The sequence below is a fragment of the Rhinolophus ferrumequinum genome, chromosome 2 (genome assembly GCF_004115265.2).
Source record: "Rhinolophus ferrumequinum isolate MPI-CBG mRhiFer1 chromosome 2, mRhiFer1_v1.p, whole genome shotgun sequence".
NCBI classification, from domain to species: Eukaryota; Metazoa; Chordata; class Mammalia; order Chiroptera; family Rhinolophidae; genus Rhinolophus; species Rhinolophus ferrumequinum.
The window spans coordinates 82,098,449-82,111,755 of record NC_046285.1 but is presented as its reverse complement, the minus strand read 5'-3'; the positions used below and the strand labels follow the sequence as shown (position 1 = coordinate 82,111,755).

Genomic DNA, 13,307 nt, shown 5'->3' with positions numbered 1-13,307 from the left:
ACACACACACACACACTCACACACACATCACACATTCCCACTCTATCCTTATTCTGATCTGGTGAATCGTAGAAGTGACAAATTAAAGACTTTTTCAGGTAACCTTTCCTCCTAGGTGACGGTTGTCTTTTTTTGTTGTTTTTTTTGTCTCCATAATTCTCAAAAGGAAAACTGCTAAAAGGTCATCTCAGCAAGCCCTTAAAATGGTGACTCTCTACAACTTCACTTTCATTTTAGGGGTTATTTCATGCCTTATTTAATTTTTTAAATTGTTTTCAGTTTCTCGTTTTCCATACTTTCCAGGGCTTGGGAAGAACATGAAGTTAAATGAAACCAAAGTGAATTGAGTCATCTGAAGTGAACTGATGTCAGCAGTGATTCCCCAAGCCGCTCTCTCCCACATCACATCTCCTGGGAGTGGTGAGTTCAGCAGCACCGCATTTGTTCTGACAGAGGAAAAGCATCGTCAGAAGCTCCGGCTGGCCCAGATTAGCTGAAAACTCAAAGCAACCACCCTTTCTGGACAACTTTCTGTCTTCCCAGCACTTACACGGGGCTGAAAAACTCCCTGTTTGGAAAGTCAGAACTTTCGGTCCTAACGGGAGTGTCATACACTTAACAGTGACGACCTGAACCGCACCTTGGTAGAAGGGCTCCCCTCTCCCCTGCCTCCTCCAGCGCACGCAGCCAAATTTCCTAGAGGACATTCCACATTCTCTGAGGAGGGCACAGAAAACTCAGCGCCATAACCTCCCACTCGGACATTCAAAAGATGGCAAACAAGGGGAGGAAGAGTTGAGGAGATCCACAGGGGCAAATTCAGAAGGCTGATACCTGATTTATTTTTACCACTGAGGGGACTTTTTGATTACCATCCTTTTTCCTTCCCTGATTTAAAAAAAAGAAAGAAAGGAAAAAGAAAACCTTACATTCTGAGCAGGGACTCTGCAGGGGGAAGAGGAATAAGATCATGGGATGAGGAGGGAAACGGCTGCACGTGTCCTCGCGCGTCACCCCCTCCCCAGCACACAGACACGCAGGCACGCACGCGCTCGGTGTTTCACCCAGCGTAAAAATAGCTCCCCAGGTTTTATTCATCCTTCAGCAGCAATGAAGGGTAGGGCTCCCTGCGGAGTTCGCTGCCTTTTAGCAGCTTACGCTAAGTAGGCGATGCCTCACACCTCCCATTCCCCCCCACTAGTGAGAGAAATGTCCTCGGTGACCCTAGTTGTTTGTACTTTAACCAGCAGTATCGTTTTGAGAGGAAACTGCTCCCGGCTGTCAGAGTCAGGCAGGGCCAGGGCCGTCCCCTCCTCCACACCGCAGGCCGCAGCGCCAAGAGCCCGGTTCATCTGTGCTGTGAAAGAACCGCCTCTCTGTGCTGCCCAGCACGTCCGACACACCAAGGCTAGGAGGCTGGAACACGCTGTCCTGCACCGGGAACAGCTTTTCCAGGGCCCTTGGGAGAGGATCTGGCTTTTCCTAACGAGGCCCAGGCACCTCCCCCGTGGGCCCCAACTCGTTCCTGGCAGGATCACCCCAACCCTACTAGAGGCACAGATTTCTCCCGCGCCGGGAAGAAGGAGTCGCCTCTGCATCCAGCTCAGGCTTTCAGACATCCAGGGCATGCGCACGCGCGGAGCAGGGCCGCGTCCGCTCTGGCTCTGGTGCTCCCTCGCCTGGCGAAGGCGCGTGTGTCAGCTGTGAAGCCCCCCGGAGGGTCGGAGGCCCCTCCCTGAGAGTCGAGCTGCATTAGTTTGTCTCTCTGTCCCATGTCCTAGCAGCAGGTTGGGGACACTGCCCCATTGTAAGAGAGCCACAGAATGCTAAAGGCACAGGCTCTTTAGAGAACACCTACTTTATGCCTCCATTTTACAGATGAGGAAATAGAGGTCCCAAGAAGCAGTGGGAAATGACCAATGCTGCATTTCTGGAATCTGGCAGCTGGGATCAGATCCAGCTCTTATTGACGTGGGTTAAGCACTCCTTCAGTGAGCATTTATCAAACTCCTGGATACTACGTACTAAATGTATGTATGGCACGAAAGAGAACAAGGAATACATGGGAAGCAATGTTACCATGGCCGCTCCAGACTTGGGCATAGAATAAGACGCACCTGGATTTGAGCTGATGATTTGCAGGACTGTACTACTAGCTGGATGGCCTTAGTGAAGGGCCTCTCTGAGCCCTAGTTTCCTGATCTGCAAAACGAAAATAAAAATAGGACCTACCTGCTTGGCTTAAATGAGGTAAGGTGCATATTGCTTAGCACAATGCCAGCTCCTGGAAGTCACTCACATATTCGTGCAATTTCCTGAGAAGTAGAAAGGGCTAGGAACATAGGCCCTCACCAAACAATCACAGTACACATTACCAGACAGAATTCTTGCGGAAGGAGAGGGAAGGTACTTTTCCATGTGCTGCATTTGGGGAGACGCAGGCGGGGTTGCATGACCTGGCAAGACAGGGAAAGGAGGAAATAGCCTCCGTTTATCTTTCCTCCAGCTGTTCCTGCCCTTCCCCACACTTTCCCCGCCTCCCCTCCCAATTCTCACTGTGACTCATGGTGGCTGGAAAGATACATGGAGACTTCTTATCAGGGTGAAATGTGTTCTGCAAGGTGGTGTAATTTATGTTTGAAGTCCCACTTTATCACAGGGGCCTCTCTCTTCTCTCTTCCCAGGCAGGACAGGCAGAAAGAAGGAGCAATGGGGTTAAGTACATAGAAGGAATGGTGGTGAAGAGCCTCGGGTGTCAGGTCAGAGTCATCTGGAATCATAGATCATCACAGTTGGAGACCATCTGGGACAACGATGATCCCTCATGCTAATAAAGAAGCAAAGAAAAACTGAAAGGTAAAAGGTCATCAAGTTTTAAACTCAAAATTAGAGCCCTGGTTTTCTGTGTCCCCATAGTTCATTCATCCATTTACACAGACAGCTTTGGGTGATACATTAGGCACTGCCAGGTACAAGGTTCTGTCTCAGGAAGCAGGGAGTAGGGAAAGGAATATAGGCATCCAGGAAGACTCCCAGGTTCTTTGTGCAGCACAAATGGTGACACCATTCACTGTGAGAGCAAGTAGAGAAATACAAACTGGTCTTAGAGGAAGATGGCGTGTTTGAATATATTTTTTATGTGCCTGTGGGACATTCAGGAAAGACCCCAGGAAGCAATTAGGAACCTGGGTGCCAAGTGCGGGAGAGAGGCCTGGGGTGCCTATTGGGGAAGGGTCAACATAGAGGTGGTCACTGAAGCTGGGGCGAGTCTGAAATGGCCCAGAAACAACCAGCAGAATGAGAAGATCAAGGGATGGATGAGAACCGAACCCTGACACATACCAGCTTCGAGGGTTAAATAGGGCTCCTGAGGTAAGGAAAGACGGAAGAAAATCAGAAGGAAACGTGGCATGAAGCTGTCCAAACGAAGAGATTCTCTAGGATGAGGAAGTGGTGAGAGAGAGAAATGCTATGGAAATGTCCAGCACACAGGCACTGGAACGTACCCAGTGAATTTGACAATGAGGAAGTCACTGATGATTCCTGTGAGCCCAGTTTCGGCAGGGAGAAGAGAGCAGAAACCAAGTCACACTGGCTTAGAACTCAGTAGAGTCAGGGAGGAGAAGCAGCAGGGGTATAGCCGCTGCTTTAGAAGAGTTGGTTGGGTGGGAAAGGGAAAGTTACAGCTGGGAAGCTAGGTGAGTCTTATTGTCAGTCTTTTGTACTATGGGAAACTGAAACATACTTCTAGGCTAAGGAGAAGCAGGAAGGTTTAACAGGGAGAAATAAGATGGGATCTCAGTACGACCTCCACAGGAGTGAATGGGAAGAGAGGGCATTCGACCCCAGCTAACCCAAAGGAAGGATTCCTCTTACTTCGTTCTTTTCCTTCTACCACGTGAGAGGAGGCAACGCACTTAGAAGGTTTAGGAATAAATTTGGGGAGTTCTTCAAAACAAGCTTTGCCTGTGGTCAGGATCTAGCCATAGCAGCAATCTGACTTTCAAATGCATTTAATCAACCCCATTTGCATGTGGAGCTCTGACCAATGCCACACAGATACTGTGAAATAGATTCTGTCATTACCATGTCCGTTAGGATTCCATGTGCTTGAAACCCAGCTCTAACCAGCCAAACCCAAAATGGAATGCATTTGTTTGCTAACCTGGGTAGACTGCCTTTAAGCATGGTTAGATTTCAGATGCTTTAAAAAATGTCAGGAACAGTATGGATAATGTTTTGAAATTTTCAGTGTGCTTTTTTTTTTCTTTCTTTCTTTCTTTTTTTTTTTTTGCCTTTCAGAGCGCATGAATTTAGTCTACTCAAGGCATTCATCTGCCTAGGGTTGGAGGGTAGGGGGATAGGAGGGGATGAAGATTCTTTCCAGATGGTATGCAAAGAGAAAGAAAAGGTAACAGCAGCTTCTGACATTCAAAAGTTAAGTTTGTAGCAAGACAATAGCCATATAATTCAAACTCTTACCTTGAGGAAAAAATCCTCTACATTCCATTACCTTCCCGTCTAGAAGATCGAGGCCCGGCTTTGGTAGACTAAGCCTTGGGGTTTATGAATGGAAGGACTAAACAGGGAGGAAGCGGCGTGGGAGGAGGGCTTATGGGAGGACAGAAACAACAGAACAACACAAGAGGACAGGGAGGAGTAACTGTGCTTGAAAAAGCATGATCAACCCCACAGGCATGGGAGGACCTTATCCCCTACCCACCCCTACAGAATTATGAGAGGCAAAGCCCTGGTAGCTTAGTGCTGGTCAGACAGAAGGAGGTCCATTTTAGACTTTCCAAGCACAGCTGGGTCCCCATGTAGCCTGTACCCTACGCAGTAGTAGCAGCAAGTCTGTGGCCAGCTTGTCAGAGGTGATCACTGGAGGAGGGGACTCAGTGGCACAGGCTGTTGAGTGGACCCCTGAGACAAGGAGGATAGGAAGTCATAGCCAGAAGTCAGAGAGTCTATAGCACCTGGAAGAGTAGAGAAGAGGCTAAGCCAGCGAGGCAGCATCCGTGGGAGCACTGCCTCAGACTACAAGATGGACCATGCGCTTGCCATCCACTGACTTCCACGTCAGATGCTGGCAGTACACCTAGGACAGGATAAAAGCAGCCATTACCTTGAGATGGCAAGACACCAGGCAACGACACTCCAGGATCAGTACAAGGCCAGGAGTTCCCTTTCTTGCAACACAATGAGGACACCCAACAGGGATGATGATCAAAATATTTAAAATCCTTACAGGCTCAGGTACTGACCAATCTGAATGGAGATGCCCTGTTCTGTTCCACATTAACCCTTTCATTAATGGATTATGGAGAGCGTGGGTAAAATCCCAGAGAAGGGGCCATGGGAGGTGCTCAGAGAACTCAGGGCAGCACATATTTACCAACTGCGCCAGGTATATTTCAGTATTTCATTAACCAGGTCAGCCATAATGGTGTGTACAGGTGAATATCAGCCATACATCCAGACAACATCTTCTTTAGGGAGGAGCAAGAGAAGCGGGAGGTCACCTGAGAAACTGAGCATGTTCTCAGTGGGGATATCGATATTATTGGATTGGAATCAAGATTTAAACCAGTTTCTCCTCCTACTAACCAGTGGAGAGCCAGATTGATTATGGACACACCAGAGAAATTACATTGTATTGATACATAAAATGTTACAGTGTGAGTTGAATTTACCACCCATCTGTTTCCCTTATGTTGACTTCGCTCTCAGGCAGCTGTTAGCAATCCCAAAGGTCAAAGCACGCCTTTCACAATAGCAACAGCAAAAATCCCAGGTCAGGTTCTTATTGGTTCAGCTTTACTCACATACCCATCTCTGAGCCCATCCTTGATAGGCCAAGCCCAGTTCACATGACTATTTCTAACCTCATGAACTGAGAGGGAAAGGTGCATGGCTTCCCAAAGGAAAATAGGGATGCCGTTAGTAGAAAATGGGGTACTGGTTGTTGGTCAGGCAAGCACAAAAGAGCCACACCACTGTTGCCTTATGGGGTTTAACTTTCTAAAACTCTCAGGGATGAGGGCAGTGTCTCCATAGCATGAAGTAAATTGGCACCTGAGCACTTATCCATAGGTTGATCAGTGTAGATAACTAATGTTAAAAGTCATAAATGAAAGATTTTTTCCCTCCTCTTAAATTTTCTTACCACACTGATTAATTTTTAATAATCGATTTGAGAAATAAAATCAACTAAATGTCCAGCCTGGTTTAAAGCCTAGCGCAATCCATAAATAGTTCCATTTAGAAAATGCTCAGTCTCTCCTCTTGTGGATGTGAAAACAACTGTTTTCCTTTTTCTTTGTGTATTATTTCCTCTTTTTAAAGTAAATCACCCGCTCCTCAATCTAAGAGAAACTGGATAATCAGTAGGTTTTGCCTGTTTAAAAAAAAAAAAAAGGAAATTTTTTGTAATAAATAAAAAGTTTATTTATTCCAGGAGACATAGTAAAGGCAGCATCAGCTTTTCTTCAAAAACTTTTATTTTCAATCTAGAAACACTTTTATTTTCAATAGAACATTCCACATAATTTAGAAAAAAAAAAATGAGCCCTAAGTAAAAAGAGATATTGAAGGTCTAGGGAAAGGAAACATGATCATCAATTTTACTCTAAAAGTTATGCTGTGTCTTTTTGGACATAGTATTACTCCATAAGGGATATCTTAAAATTTACAATATAAAACTTAAATCTCAGAATTGAAAAACTCTTTGGGGGAAAAAAATCATTAATCACAGCATAAGGAGAAATAAACTCATCATGATCTTTGAGTCACACAGTTAATTCAGAAAGGGCTGGTTTTCTCTGCGTGTGGAATCCAGTCATTCATTCATTCATCAAATATTTATCACATCCTTTGTAGCTTCTCCACACTGTGCTGGGCACCTGGGATGTGAGGATGAGTAAGACAGGCTCATGTCTGCGAAGGAAGGAGACAGGCGGGTAGCACAGAGTTCCACGGAGATGTGCAGGCATGCTGAGGACTTGCAGTTGGGAACAGTCAGTGTTTTCAGCGGGGTGGATGGTTCAGAGGCGAGCCGGAATAATAAGCAGCCTGAAGGCTTGGCATGTCTCACAGTGCCCAGAGCGGTGCTGGGGAAGTACTTGTAGACATTTTATTGCCCTGGCTAAGACGGAGGAGGTTTGGAAATCCTCTTTGGCAGCCTTGAGGCAGCTGGGCTCTGTGACAGTTGAGAAACGAGAACGCCTGGTTTTCCCAACACCTCAGTATGTGTGCTCTGGCACTGCCTGCCAAGGCCGTGGGCATTCCAGTCATTCATTGAACAGATAGTTATTGAGCACCAACCATGGGCCAGACACTGTTCAAGCAAAGCAGACTAAACTCTCAGGGAGCGTATCGGTATATCGAAATGGAAGTAAGTGCTATGGAGAAATAGCAAGCAAAAATAGAAGGACAGAGACTGTGGAGTGGGAGTTCTATGGTATAAAATAGGGTCTCTAAGAAATCCAGCCTGAAGCCTCAGTTCCCCCAGTTACCTGAGCACCCAAGAACCCCAGCTGGTTGTACATTAGGAGCCTGCCAAAGAAAGTGGCAAGGCACCCAACCGCAGAATTCCTGGGAAGTAGCCAGCTCAGGCCAAGACAGGCTGGTGTGTCTGCCCCCTCCCCAGAGAGTTTTCTCATCTGCTGAGTGGAGCTGGTACAACCAGAGTCTGGGAGCTCAATCCTGGAGTGGAAATGGGGTGATTTATTCTGGAGGTGAGGGGAAGGTTTGTTTAGATGTAGGCAGGTCCTCTGGCAGCACTTGGAGCAAAAGGGCATCCAGCTCCCCAAGGAGGGCTTAGCAAAGCCAAGATAGAAGGTCAAGCCCTGGCCAAGCGGGGTAGGGCCAGGACAGGGTTCGGGCCCCCTCTGGAAACTGGTGTTCAATCAGGAAGGGGGTAGATGCCAGGTCACTGGAATGGGCTGGAAGGGACAGCTGTGTTGTGGGGGAGGGGAGGGGCACAGACCCCCCCCACCCCCTCTGGGCACCAGACTACAGCTGGGGGCAGAATAAGAACTCTGGGTCAGGACCTTTAGGTTGGAGCAGAGGCTCGGTGTAAGGTGGCCAGATTGTAGGGGCTTTGGGAACCAAGTCAAGGGATTTGTGTTTTGCTCAGGTCTACTAACACGGGCTAGGTGGCTCTCGGCTTTTTGCGGTAGCCAAGACTTGCTTGCTGTGTCATCTGTATAAGCACCATGGTGCTTTTAACCATGAGCCAAATAACACTGAAATAAATTGCAGGTCTATTGGGAGGGCAGCTAGGGATTGTAGGGAAGGTGAAATGACAAGGAATCCCCAATATTTCATGACTAAAGCATAATCCCCAACAGAAACAAAGCAGAAAGTGATGTAAGCCCTTGGGAATAAAATTATATATGGTAAACAGTGACTCTCCCACATGGACATCAGGGTCAGAACAACGTGTCATGTTGCCACTTTGATCATGGGATTTGGATCAGAAAGAACTTGGGATTTGGACTTCACTCTGGGTTTGGCTCTTATCTCTGCCACCTGTAGGCTTCATGACCTTGGATAAGTTTCTTGACCCTCTGAGCCTTCGTTTCTTCATCTGTATAGTGGGAGGGTGCGAACTGGAGCCTGCTCTAGGATTTGGTCATGTCTGGTGCGCTGGTGGGGAAACCCCACGGGGGTCGGGGAACCTGCCTCTGTTAAGCCAAGTACAAAGCCGAGCACAGTGAGCTCACCAAATGGCAAAGAGTCCATGTTGGAGAAAGGAGCTGTTCTGAGTGTACTGGGGTAGCAGTGACTAATCTCGCCTTGGCCCTACCCCATGTTGGGTCCATTCCTGAACAGAGCTCTCATGAAAAGTTAACAGGGTTATTTGCTAAATACTTTAAAAGACACTTTAGTAGAGGGTCACTGTGATGGGACCTCCGTAAATGAACAGAACAGGAGAGAAAGGTGTTTTCTCCATAAGGAAGCTTTGCCAGTGCTGGACACAGTGCAGGGAGCAGGACAGCGCCTGGTGCTGGTCAGTGATTTGGGTGAATATATGTAAGACATCCTACCCCAGGGGCTCCCCAAAAGTGCAGGGGGGAAGATGCTTTGCTGGGATTAAGTTCTACGGGAAAAATGGTGGTAACAAACTGACATTTGGATTATCAGCCTTGACATGGCTTCATTTGCCCCACACAAGTGAGGGACTCTTGTACACTTCCTGTGTGCCAGTAAGGTATACGTGCTAAGAGGGAAGTGAATTATTTTTTTTCCTCAGGACTTTACAGTTTACAAAATATTTTAATATGCATTTTATTCACATCGGTCTTCACAACAAACAAACTATGAAGGATCCCCATTTACAGATGGGAAGATTGAGTTTCAAAGAGGTTAAGTCATTTATTCATAATATGCCAACCAGGAAGGTTACAGCTGGACTCAAACCTGTTCTCTTTCTTTGGTTGGAAACTGAAACCAAACAAATGAAACAATGAGGGGAAAGCCCAGCAAATACTAAAACCTGAGGTTCTGACTAGAAGAGCCACAGAACATCTGGCAGACGTTAGCTGGGCCTGGAGCTGGATCTCACCAGATGGAGGGTATAGGAAAGGAGGCAGCACGTGGGAGGACGGGCTCCCAGGGGGCCTTGCGTGTTCCCTGGAGCTGCCCAGGCTTGTCACATTTCACAGAGAATATTTACAGACCCTTCAAAAGGAAACTGCAACTCATTCACCCCACATCTCCAAAAGTCACAACAGAGGCTTTGCTCCTACGGCTGTCTGGGTCATCAAAATCACCTCTCATGACTTTGGCAACTGCTGGTCTCAGGGTCTGTATCCCGTCATTTCTAATTCTCCTTGGAGAATGTCTTATTTATGACATTCTAGAAGTATGCAAAGCCTCACACTGAAATGTGCCAATATTACAACATTAGTTAGCCAGAAATGTTGATGCTCTTTTCAAACTGCAGGAAAAAAAACAAAAAAAAACAGAAAAACAGAAGAGAGAGGAAAAGAAATGAGCATTTATGGGCCAGAGTGTGTACTGGCACCTTTCCCATTCATGATCTCTTTTAGCATTCACCACAATGTAATGTGGAAGATGATATCAGCTCCCCTTTGGCAGTTGAAACAGACATTCAGAGAGGTAAAGTAACTTGGACAAAGTCACACAGCTAATAAGTGGCTAACCTAAGATTTGAATCCAGGTCTGACTTCAGAGTATTTTTCAGTGTTTCACAATTTATAGCCTATGGAATTCAGGTGGAATTAAGAGAGGACCATTAAACACAGTCTAATTGACAGTAGAATTCTTTTTTTTTTTTTTTGACAGTAAAATTCTTGATCTTAGTTTTTATTCATTCAAGTTTACAAACCATACAGTTTCCAAATACTAGCTTCAGAGTTCTTAAATCATTACAAGACTCAGGATACATGAAATCCCAACAATTAGAACACCAACAATTGGACACCAACTGAGATGTCGCCAGAGGACTTGGCATGGAGCTGAGTGATTCTACGTATGAACTTTCTCGTCTTTGACAGTGCCCGATCCAAAAAGGGGCCCATCGTGCACTGGGTAGAGGATGAGGAGATTTTCAGGTGAACCTGCCTGATTTCCTGAAACTCTGTTTAATACAAGCACCAAAGTTTGACACATCCTAACTGCTTTACTTTCTTTGACAACTCCAGTTTTGACAAGAGAGCAAGAAATACGTCTTCCCCTTGACAGGAACAATGTGTGACATGAAAGACCTCAGGTGCTGTGCTGGATTTTGACATTCCTTCAGAAGAAAGCACCTCCTGCCTGTTCTGTTCAATCCCAGTCCAGGTGAGTCACTGCATTTTCAGCCAGGCAAGTATTTTAAGACACAGAGAAATATAAGCCAGAACAGACAGAGAAAGGTGAAGGATGGATTATCGCCATTAGCTTTGATGGTGTCTTGTTGTCATGGTGCTGGGAAAGCCGTTTTCAGTTAGAGTCTCACGCACCTCTGTTTTGCTAGGATTTTTGATCTGGGAGGCTGGAGGCCACCCCAGTGTAGGTGCGGCCCACGGGGGTGTGTGCAGTCACGTACACCCGCAGCAGACACCCGCTCTGCAGGGCCCACATTGGTTATTTGGGTTGTGGTTATGACCGTAACTCCTGTGGATGGCAAACCTGTTCCTTCTAGATCAGCTTGCAGAGAGGCGCGTGACCCCGCCAGTCACCGCCTCCCATGACATTGCCGGAAGTTTGGGAGCAGAGTCAGTGACTACCTGAACTACCTCAACCTCTGCTCCCTGCTTCAGCGTTTGAAAATGCCACCACTGCCATTCCCTTCAACATGATTCAAGACTCAGGTCTAACGCCCTTCTCAGAGGCGGGGGAGCTGGGGAGGGAGGCGGGTGCGCTGCCCAGGGGAAATGCCTGGCACCCATCGTTCCAGGCTGCATTCCACAGCCCGGCTGGGCCTTGGAGGCCAGCCTCCCCTGCTGGTATCTGTACTGCAAAGCTCTGCATATACGCACCGAAGAGGAGCGCTCATCTCATAGGTATCGGGAGGCTAGTTTTGAGCAGGAAAGTAGGTTTTATTGTCACCCTCCAGGGTAAACCGCCCTGTGGGAACCATGGGAGGAACTGTGCTCCCCACTCAGACTTCCCACAGGGCTGCTTCCCTCTCCCCTGCTCCTCTTTCACCTGCTCTTACCTGGAAGCCTGCAGTGGCTATGGGGAGTGAGTTGACTACTATCTACCTTTTCCTGAATCCCCTTAATTAAACTAAATCTTCAAGTAAATGTAAAAAACAGGCACATTCCATACCTGGGGCCCTGTGGTCCTCTCCCCTAGATTCTGCCTCAGGGGCTTGGCCAGGCTTATTTTTATTAAAGTCCCAAGACAATCGATTGCAGGTGATCCTGGACCACACTTTGAAAAACTCTGTGGCAGAAATAAGTCTCCAAATGGATGAGATATGTCTGGTCTGAGTGGTAACTCATCGAGTTTCTTAACGTAGTGTTACGGGCTGAATTGTGCTCCAACCCCCAAATTCATATGTTGAAGTCCTAGTGACCAATAAGTACCTCAGAATGTGACCGTATTTGGAGACAGGGCCTTTACAGGTGTCATTAAGTTAAAATTAGGTCATTAAGCTGGGCCCTAATTCTATATGACTGGTGTCCCTCTGAGAACAGGAGATTAGGACACATCACGCATGGAGAGAAGACCGTGTAAGGACACAGTGAGAAGACCGTCGTCCGCAAGCCAAGGAGAGAAGCCTCAGAAAAAAACCTGCCAGCACCTTGTTCTCAGACCTCCAGCCCCAGAAGTATGAGAAAATAAATTTCTGTTGTTTAAGCCACCCACTCTGTGGTCCTTTATTATCACAGCCCTAGCAGATGAATAAAAATAGATACCTGGTTTCACTCGACAGTCGTCTCAGAAGGTAGAGACTGCTTCAATGCATTGTATAAACAAGGTTGGTTTATGGAGCAAAGGACATGAACCCCAGGCCTGGAGGCACAGAGGTGGCTCCCCCTACTCAGAAAGCACAGCTTCCACAGTCAGACATTCCTGCACACAAAGACCAGAACCTTCTTTCTTGGCTTTAGACAATGATTATTATTATTATTATTATTATTATTATTATTTTATTTAGCAAATATGTACATAGGGTTTACTATGTGCCAGGTAGTATTCTGAGCACTGCACAAATACTAACTCACTTCATCCTCGTTGCAACACTGTGATATGTGTATGTATACTGCAGGTCCACAATCCCTTCTTCAAAAATCTTAGGGCCAGTAGTGTTTGGCGTGTCAGCATTTGGGGATTTGAGAAAGATAATACAGTGTATGCACTATAAACTACATAACAGCCTGGAGTATCTGCGACAGTGGCCTGTAATCAAACATACTAATATTTCTATAGTAACATGTACATGTTGCATAAATAAAGGGTATAAGTAGCCTTGTGTCAACTCAAGACAAGTTTTTGTATCAAATGAGCTTATTTCAGGTTAGGTTGTGCTGCCCAATGAGTTACAAATACAATTTTTGGTATTTGGAGTTTTAAGGTTTTGTAATGGTGGACCTGTATTGTCCCTGTCTTACAGATGAAGAAACTGAGGCACAGGGAGTTTAAACAACTTACCCACATTCATTAACTCATGGAAGGGGGTGTTGGGCTGCCAGTCCAGGCAGCCTGGCTCTGGAGTCCACGCTCTTCACATCCCCCTGGCTCTGCCCCTCTGTATTGCCCACCTCTTGGGACCTGACCCATTGGTAGAATGTGAATTATGCCAAGCTTGCAGCCCTGCTGTGAGGACCACATACAATGTCGGCAGAGTT

The 13,307-nt window shown here is 46.6% G+C and overlaps 1 long non-coding RNA gene across 1 annotated transcript; it reads left to right on the top strand.

Annotated features, from left to right (window-relative positions):
- The first annotated feature begins 2,695 nt into the window (after window positions 1-2,695).
- Window positions 2,696-12,256, top strand: LOC117011710 (uncharacterized). The gene is made up of 3 exons (XR_004421053.1): window positions 2,696-2,856; window positions 10,671-10,809; window positions 12,153-12,256. It is a non-coding gene; the product is annotated as an uncharacterized LOC117011710 (long non-coding RNA).
- Window positions 12,257-13,307: the final 1,051 nt, after the last annotated feature.